Source organism: Rana temporaria, chromosome 9 (assembly GCF_905171775.1).
Source record: "Rana temporaria chromosome 9, aRanTem1.1, whole genome shotgun sequence".
Taxonomy (NCBI): Eukaryota; Metazoa; Chordata; class Amphibia; order Anura; family Ranidae; genus Rana; species Rana temporaria.
In genome coordinates, this window is record NC_053497.1 from 141586847 (window position 1) to 141595525 (window position 8679).

Below are 8679 nucleotides of genomic sequence, written 5' to 3' on the forward strand. Positions count from 1 at the left end.
CTGATTCAGCTGGGATTGTATTAGCAGAGGCAGGACCCACCCCCTCCCCCCGCTCTGTACACACAGCTCCAGTCCCGTCCAATGCAGACTTCTGCAGAGTTGTGGCACCACTGCACCCAGCATCTCCTTCATTATTCACAGGTACAGCCGCTGTGCCTGGTCCAGGCAAAGTCACTGTATTGTCCATGGACCTCTCCGTAAACTGGCAGTTTTTATCAGGTATACGCTGTACATTGTCTATGGGCTGACTGCCTGCAGCACTACAACCCTCAGCAAGCTTATTGTCATTAATAAAGTTCCCACCACCTTCCTGCACACACACTGTACCTGCTTGCTGGGTTGTCACCTGTGCGACTTTATGGCTGGGATCAGAGCTTCCCTCAGCTGCCGCAGACTCCATGGTGGATCTTGCTCTCTCCACAGGACTAGAAACGGTGTCCATCTTGACATCACCATCTGGGGAAGCCGCACCTGGAGGGGATTCCAGCTTGGTTATGAAATCCGGCATGGCAGGACCTTCACCCTCCTGAGACATTCCACATTGCTGGGGTGTGAAGGGGGCATAGGGCTCAGCGGATGTCCGAGGTGTTGAACAGGTGGGCTCATCCTCCGGGCCCACCTTCTCACTCACCGCCGACCCTGCCTGTACCTGCATCTCCTCGCTGGTCTTCCCATCCTCCATGCATGAAGCGGCTCCTCTTCTCATGCGATTAAATCGCTCCTCATTCCTATATTTTTCTTTAAATATTCCGCTCTTCTCCTTCAGAGAATACAGCAAATCCTTCTGCCTCCTCACAGCTTGTTCCAGGTCCTTCAGCTCAGGCCTCAGAGCTGGTCTTTTCTTGCTGTACATTTTCGCACAAATCTGCTTTTTCTTTCTGAACTCGGCCATCAAAACTATCAACTTCTCCTCTTCCTTCTCAATCTGCTTCAGCTTGCTGACAGTCCTCTGTCTAAAGACTGACATGGACTCATCTCGCCTTTGGCTAGGCCCAGATTCTTCCACAGGCCTATCCAGGGGGGCCCCGCCCGGCTCCTCCCCAGAATCCAGCATCCCTCCTGGGGAAGAGAAGTCACTCCAGCCCCTGGTCTCTGGAGCACAGGAGCTAGCAACCACACCCTCACTGACAAGGAGTGGAATGGCAGTTTCCCACCATCCTGTGCTGAGTTCCCAGGTCTGGACACCTGCTGTGCCATAAGGGATTTCCACCATGCCTGTGCTTAGTTTCCAGATCTGGACACCTACCGTGCCATTATGAGGGCTTCCCAGTGATGCAGCCAGCAGCAACAAACAGGGACAGGGAGCCAGTCAGGGACAGCGTGACTGGCCGCTCCTGGTGCCCAGTCTGAAGTCCACCAGCTAACACAGTCAGAGTGTCAGACATGTCTATGAACTAAGCCCAAGCAACCACTCTTCCCTTCCTGTGTCTAGCAGCAACCAGCAGTTGTTTCAGCAGTGAGTGCCCAGTTTGAAGCCCACCCCGGGCTAACCCACCACATCTTCCTATCCCATATCGAAGGCGCAAGTGATTCAATCATGCAGCCACCGGTGCTTACCGGTCCGGCCAAAACATGGAGAGGAGGCACCGCTCAAGACTTGCGTTCCATCCAGTGCCATGGCTTAACCAGAAGTGACGCCCACGCCAATCAAACCCCACAGGCAGAAATATTCTAGAGTGGGCGAGTTTTCAGGTCGCATTGCTTTGCGCCACGAGGAATCCCCAAAGAAAGCCAAAGAAAGCCTATGAAGCGTGTCAGCCGCAAGGACGTCATGCTTCCAATAGACAGCTATGTGTCCGGCAACCCGTACACACTTAAAGGGACACTTATTTTATGAGTAGCTTGGGGAGGGGGGGCGGCGGCCCTACGTCCCTTATGGACGGGCCGCCACTGCAGTGTGACCATAGATTTCCTTGAGTGTCGGTTCACACTATGCAGTGCAAGGACCGCATGCAATTTTGAACAGGAATGTTCAAATCACATGTGATTCTTCAGCAGTACAATTTGAGCCATTAATCGCACCGAATCCACATAAAAACTATGCAGGACCCTTTTTTTGACCGCACCAGAACAGGATCGCAAATGTTAGTGAGAGCAATAATTCTAATGCCAGACCTCTTGTGTAACTCTAAACTCCTAACTTGTAAAGCAGGGGTCTTAAATTGGCAACCCTCCAGCTGTTGCAATACTACAAGTCCCATAAGGCATTGCAAGGCTGACGGTTACAAGCATGACTCCCACAGGCAGAGGCATGATGGGGCTTGTAGTTTTGAACAGCTGGAGGTCTGCCGTGTTTGAGACCCCTGCTGTAAAGGCTGTATCACCTATTGAGATTTTGTTTTTAGGTACCGTCGTTTGGCACCATTCCATTGGCGTGTGCAAATTTTAAAAGCCTGACATGTTTGGTATCTATTTACTTGGCGTAACTTCATGTTCTATATTTTACCATTATATTTTGTGTTTCTTTATTTTTTTCTGAGAAATTTGCATTTGCAAAACCGTTGCGCGAATATCGTGTGACATAAAACTTTGCACCCACCCTTTTTTTCTCTAGGGCCTCTGCTTAAAAAATATATAATGGTTTGGGAGTTCTAAGTAATTTTCTAGAAAAACATGCTGATTAAAGAAATGTCAGAATTGGCCTGGGGGTCAAGTGGTTAAGGAGGTCAGTGATGGCAGGCCTTGATCATTTAGGTTGTAAGCCCCCATTGATTCCTCTTGTATTGTAACTGCCTCCATTTTGTAAATCGCTGCACAAACGGTTGGCGCTATATAAATCCTATATAATAAAAACATTCTCTCAGCACAGCTTTACTGTAAGGATTTCTATTGGGGAACGTTCGTATATCCAAAGCCTGCAACTGACTTTGGCAGACATTCCCTGCTTGAGGGCCAGGTAGGATTTTTGTGGTTTTTACCTTCAAACATGCTTACACTTATTGAAAATAGTACTATCCCTGAGTTGCAGATGTCTTATCTCAGCATTTGTTAAGAAAAGTGCATAGCAACTGCACTGAGCCACCGAGAACTCCCCCTAGTGGCTAACCTGCAAATCTCCATATGTAATACAAAAAGTATGGAAGAGCAAGCTCCTAAAAAAATATTGCCTAAAAAAGGACTTCAAGGTAAACCCTGCAATTAGAAGTCAACGTATACGCTCACTGAGAATACACACTACTTTCCCTTTAATGGAAGGCATGCTGAACTCTTGACTAGAGCAGTTAGATGTCTGTAAATGTTTTCCTGAGTTGACTAATTAGCCATGCACCTAATTTCCGCCTCTCTCAGATTCTTTGCGTTGCCCGTCCAATCCTAATTTAGAGGCGGCTGTTAACACCTTACTGGTGCTGCTAGTAATGACCTATACAGTTTCACGAAATCTCTCTGTATTGATGCTGGCTTAGGGCAGCGCGGTAACAGATTAGGCAATCAGCACAAGTATGCCTTTATTTAAAATATAGTTCCGTAAAAAGCTTGGCAACATTTTAATAACAATTTCCAGGGAGATTTTGGTGAGTCAGTGCAGCTCAACTCCAGCAAACAACTAAACACATGTGAAATGCTTATATGTGAACTGTCTTACCTGCCAAAATATTTCTAATTCTATTCAGCCACTCTTGCGTTCTCGGCACCCCTGCCAGACAGCATGACAAGGCTGGTGACCTCACTTTTCTCCCCAGCAGTTAAGCAATACAGCTTGGTCAACAGGCCACCCTCAGTGGCCAATGAGGGGACAACAACATCACCAGGAAGGCGGTCTGTCGGTCATGTGCAAAGCAACAAGGCCCTCCATTTGCTCAAATTGCTGCCACTCCCTCTCCCAGTCTAAGCAAGGAGCCAAGACTCATACTAGCCTTATGTTGTTAAAGTGGGAGTAAACTCCCTTGTAAGATTGTTACCTATAGGTATTCCTTTGCTGGCCATACACTGTACGAAAAATCGGGTAACCCATTTTTGAAAAACGAACGTTCGGCCGTGAGCGCAAACGATAGTGCCATCATGTAATGACCAATAAATCCTTCAGTGGACATAAATAAAAAAATATATATTTTTACCTTTTTTTACATATACCTAGTGCAGACAGTTCCGATGGGAAACACATTAACCTTTCATTTAATCGTTCGTTCAGCAGAAAATTTCCAAACTTGTCCTTCGTTTTTTCAGCTTAAAAAAGTCCCAACGATTATCGATTTTGTGCCCATTAACTGTTCGAAAAACGAATGAACTGTCTAAACGACCAAATTTATCTATATTCTATATCTAATTCGGTCGTTTAGACAGTTCGTTCATTTTTCGAACAGTAGAGCCAGTTCACACTGGGGCGGCACGACTTCGGGGGCGACTCGGCAAGGCGTCCTGAGACGACTTCAGAGGCGACTTGCAAAATGACTTCTGTATAGAAGTCAATGCAAGTCGCCCCCGAAGTCGTACAAGAACCTTTTTCTAAGTCGGAGCGACTTGCGTCGCTCCTATTAGAACAGTTCTATTGAATAGAATGGGACGCCACTTGTCAGGCGGCTAAGTCGCCTGACGAGTCTCCCCAGTGTGAACCGGGTCTCAATGGGCACAAAATCGATAATCGTTGGGACGTTTTTTGAGCCAAAGCATGTATACTAGCACAATATAACTTACACTGCCCGGGGCCCAATGTTTTTTTTGTTTATTTTTTATGCAGTTTAAAATACATTTAATTATTTATTTGATGAATATTTAACAGTATTAATGGTGTTTTTCTATATCTGATTGTTTTTCTGGATTCATTTTAGTAAGCACCATACTACATCCAAGGGTCGCATAAAACTGGTAAGTTTATAACCTCTTTGAGACATTATTGCTGTCTGTCACCCCAAGAGGAGATTTTATTTCATTCCTGTGACACCAGGGCAACAAGTTAGTGGAATTGACTGTCTCCAGGATAGTAAGGCACAGACAGTATGAAATGCAGCTGTTTAGTGATTAGATAATTTAAAGTGGTTGTAAACCTAGGAAAAAAAAAAACTTGCAGGACATAGGCATGATGTGCTAGTATGCATCGCATACTAGCACATTATGAAATACTCACCTTGGAACAAAGCCCTCTCAGCGGCACCTGGTCACCGCTGAGAGGGCTGACATCTTCTCCTGTCCTCTCTTCCGGGATCACATGTGCACGGGAGCCCTCGGTTCTAGCAAAAAGCTCGAAGGTTTTGGCATGTATACGCCGCTGACTTGAGGGGCTGCATGCAGGGTGAATATCTCCTAAACCGTGGAGGTAAAAATCACAAAGCGGGGTTTACAACTTTTTTGTAATTTGAAAGGGCAATCAATGAAGTGCAATACCGGCTTTCAAATAGTTGCTGCTGGTGGATACAATGTAAAATTTCCATGGGGATATCTCGCCACTGGAACAATAGGACTGTTTCAGACAACTATCAGAGATGAAAGTACCACACCAGGAAATAATTGTCCAGATATATATTTATTACAATTTGAATTAGGTTAAAGGATGGAGGCAACGCGTTTCAGGGACTAAAAAAAATGCCCCCTTCATAAGGACTCATTTAAGCACAAGCCAAAGAAGCTGTGTAAATTCTTTGGTGGGTAAAAGCTGCCTGCTGCGAATCCAAATACTCTGTCCAAATATCACATCAAATTCCCATACGAATAGGATCATCCTGGGGTTGTAGTACCAACCTCCCTCCTTTCCCAGATTAGACACCTGCATAACTGTGTATATGTTTTTGCAGTTCAGGCCAGAGCATTATTATTACATAAAAATAGAAGGTTTGTCGTGATCGGACAAGAACGTTGTATGGAAATGTCTACCAACAATATCTAATCACATGCTTAAAGGGTTAGTTCGCCTTTACCAAAAAACGCCTTATGCAGATAAGGGACATCTTTAGATAAAAACAAACTGTGCAGCGCTGACTAAAAGTTGAACAATGCCCTTGCTATTGATGTAGGCCATTTACATATCTCCCAAAGCCTGACTGGAATACTTCCAAGACATTGCTAAGTGAGGCCTAGTCATTACTGCTCACCTCCATCACAGGAGTAAGCTCTCAAACATCAAGGTCAGAGCTACTGCATCAGGATAAAAAACGATCGTGTGAGGTGGTTAGAATCAGAGAAAAAGCTCACTCCTGTGATGGTGAAGATGAACAGTAAAAACTAGGCCTCACTTCTCAACATCCCTAGGAGTATTCCAGTCAGGCATCATGAGGTAAATAAATGGCCTATACCTATAGCAAGGGCAAAATTCTGCTTTAGTCAAAGTTGCACAATTATTTTTTTTATCTACAGATGCCCCTTAAGGCTGCATTCACACCTGAACGCGGCGTATTGTACCGCGATCTGCCGCAACAAATTGCCGCATTTTGTCCAGCGATTTACAGCGTTTTTAGCCTACAATACGCCGAAACATTGTCGGCTATGCCGAACGCCGCCTGAAAAAAAGGGTCCGGGACTTGTTTTGAGCTTCAGGCGTACGGCGTTTCGGCGTTCGGCGTGGAGATGTGAACCATCTCCATAGCCGACAATGTTAAATCACCCCTCCAGCGTATTGCAGGCTGCAATAGCGTCGGGCGTAAAAACGCCTAGGTGTGAATGGAGCCTAAAGGGTTAGTTCATCTTTACCAAAAAACTGCAGATAATGGCTGTCTAGGCTACTTACATACCTCATGAAACCTGACTAGAACACTCCCAGGTAGGGTGACCACATTTCCAAACTGCCATTTAGGGCTACCCCCCCCCCCCCCCCCCCCCCCTGCGTTGTGTGCATTTCAAAATGCACTCCCATAGCGATCTGTAGTGGGTGTCAACTTAACCTCTTTACACTTTGCCTCATGGCACACACAATCCAAAAACTCCTGATCGCTTGCAGCGATCGCAAGCTTTCGCTTAGACGCCGGTAACTGTGAAGGGGGTGCTCAGGGAGTGCGCTCTCGGCACAGCGCTACTGATCGCAATTCATTCAAATATGTGACCTCTCTGTGCCAAGGCCCAGGCACACAGAAGCCGCATATTTGCGTGTGGCCGGTGACAAGGGGTTAATGACTACCCAAAAGCAGGTAGCAAATGCAGTGTTTGCCTGCACCAGAATGTATGATCAGCAGTACCATGCGATCCAGTTGCTGTGCGTTTTGTAAAGTAGCGCATGCACAGCTCTTGGTGCAGACCGATGGGTTTCAGCCCATTCAAATGAAAGGGCTGAAATCGCACAGAACCTGGAAGGCACGTGAATCGCAAAGGAACGCAGAGCATGTTCCTATGTGATTTGTGGTGTGAACCAGTCCTGAGTCTTGGAGCACATTGCTGAAAAAAGGTCAGGCACTTGGCTCCACTAACTTGCCTGACAGGGGGGCACTGGCACCTGGAGAAATTGCCCTGAATGTCTAGCAAAGTTTCCAGATGGTACAATTGTCCCCTCAATAGCAGACAGCTTGTCTTTGAAGATGGGGAAGGGGGCAAGTTGTCAAAGAAGAATACTGGCAGTGATTTTGGGGATAAGAGCATCCTGTATGTGCTAGGGGGGCACACTTTGGGAGGGGAGAGAAATTGTGCTGGAAGGGGGGGGGGGACGGTTGAATAAAAAACTATTTCTCTCCCCTCCTAAAGTGCCCCCCTAGCACATACAGCATGCTCTTATCTCCCAAAATCCCTGCAAGTGACAACTTGCCCCCTGTCTCTGTGTCTCCTTCTCCTGCAAGTGCCAAGCATTAAGATTTTGTGTACTAACCTCGGATCAGCATGTCTGTCCTCCTGAGTGCTGTGTGTCCATTCTCCTCCCCCTCCTTCCCTCCTGTGACATCCAAGCCAAGGAGAGGGGGGGCTTCAGTCTGTGTGTTAGTGTGAGGTGGGCAGGGCAGGGCAGGAAGGGGGAGGAAGTGAGAGGGAGAGATGCCTCTCAGCTGTGGGAACAGAAACACCCCACAAAAGCAGCAAGCCAGTGACTGGAGCAGAGGTGACAGAACCAGCAGTGACTCGCTAGCGCGGAGGAGGAGGAAGAAGTGAAATCCTCATTTGCTTTCAACGTGGGCAGTGACGTCACTGGTTGCCAGACGCCAAGCGGCTATAGCAACCAGTGATCAGGAGTAGGTGGAGCCAGAGCCAGAAAAATGGCGGCTCGGTCCTCCCCTGTTCCCACTGTATTGTCCCGCAATGAAGGTGTCTGGGACCAGGGACAAATATGTACATTACGGGACGATCCCGGGTAGACCGGGACATGTGGTCACCCTACTCCCAGGACATTGCTAAGTGAGGCCTAGTCATTACTGCTCACCTCCTCTATCACAGTAGTATGCTCTCAAATGCTGAACTCAGAGCTACTGCATCAGAGGAGAGAGCATGTGAGGGGGCTTTGAATCCAAGAAAAAGCTAACTGTGGGGTTGAACAGTAATGACTAGCACTTCACAATGTCCTAGAAACGTCCTAGGATTTTTCCAGTCAGGCTTCATGAGGTAAGTAAATGGCCTAAAGCAAGGGCACTATTCAACTTTATTCAGAGACACACAGACTGGGGTAGATTCACATACAAATAGATCAGCGCAGCGTATGTGAGATACGCTACGCCGCTGTAACTTACATTAGGCCGGTTCAAATCCCCAAAGAATTTGTGCCGTAAGTTACGGCGGCGTAGTGTATCTCAAGCGGCGTAAGGGCGCGGAATTCAAATCGGCGATTAGGGGGCGTGTTTC

General features: G+C 47.0%; 1 protein-coding gene across 2 annotated transcripts in view; it reads right to left on the minus strand.

Moving 5' to 3' along the window:
• Window positions 1–7753, minus strand: part of PRRX2 (paired related homeobox 2) — a 214636-nt gene extending 206883 nt beyond the window's left edge. Inside the window, exon 1 of one of the 2 annotated variants that reach the window (XR_005743626.1) lies at window positions 7721–7753. The gene's annotated coding sequence lies outside the window, so the exon portion shown is untranslated. Of the gene's footprint in view, window positions 1–3583; window positions 3690–7720 lie in introns of those variants that run through there. The other variant, XR_005743625.1, reaches the window with a different exon arrangement.
• Between the last annotated feature and the right edge of the window lie 926 nt (window positions 7754–8679).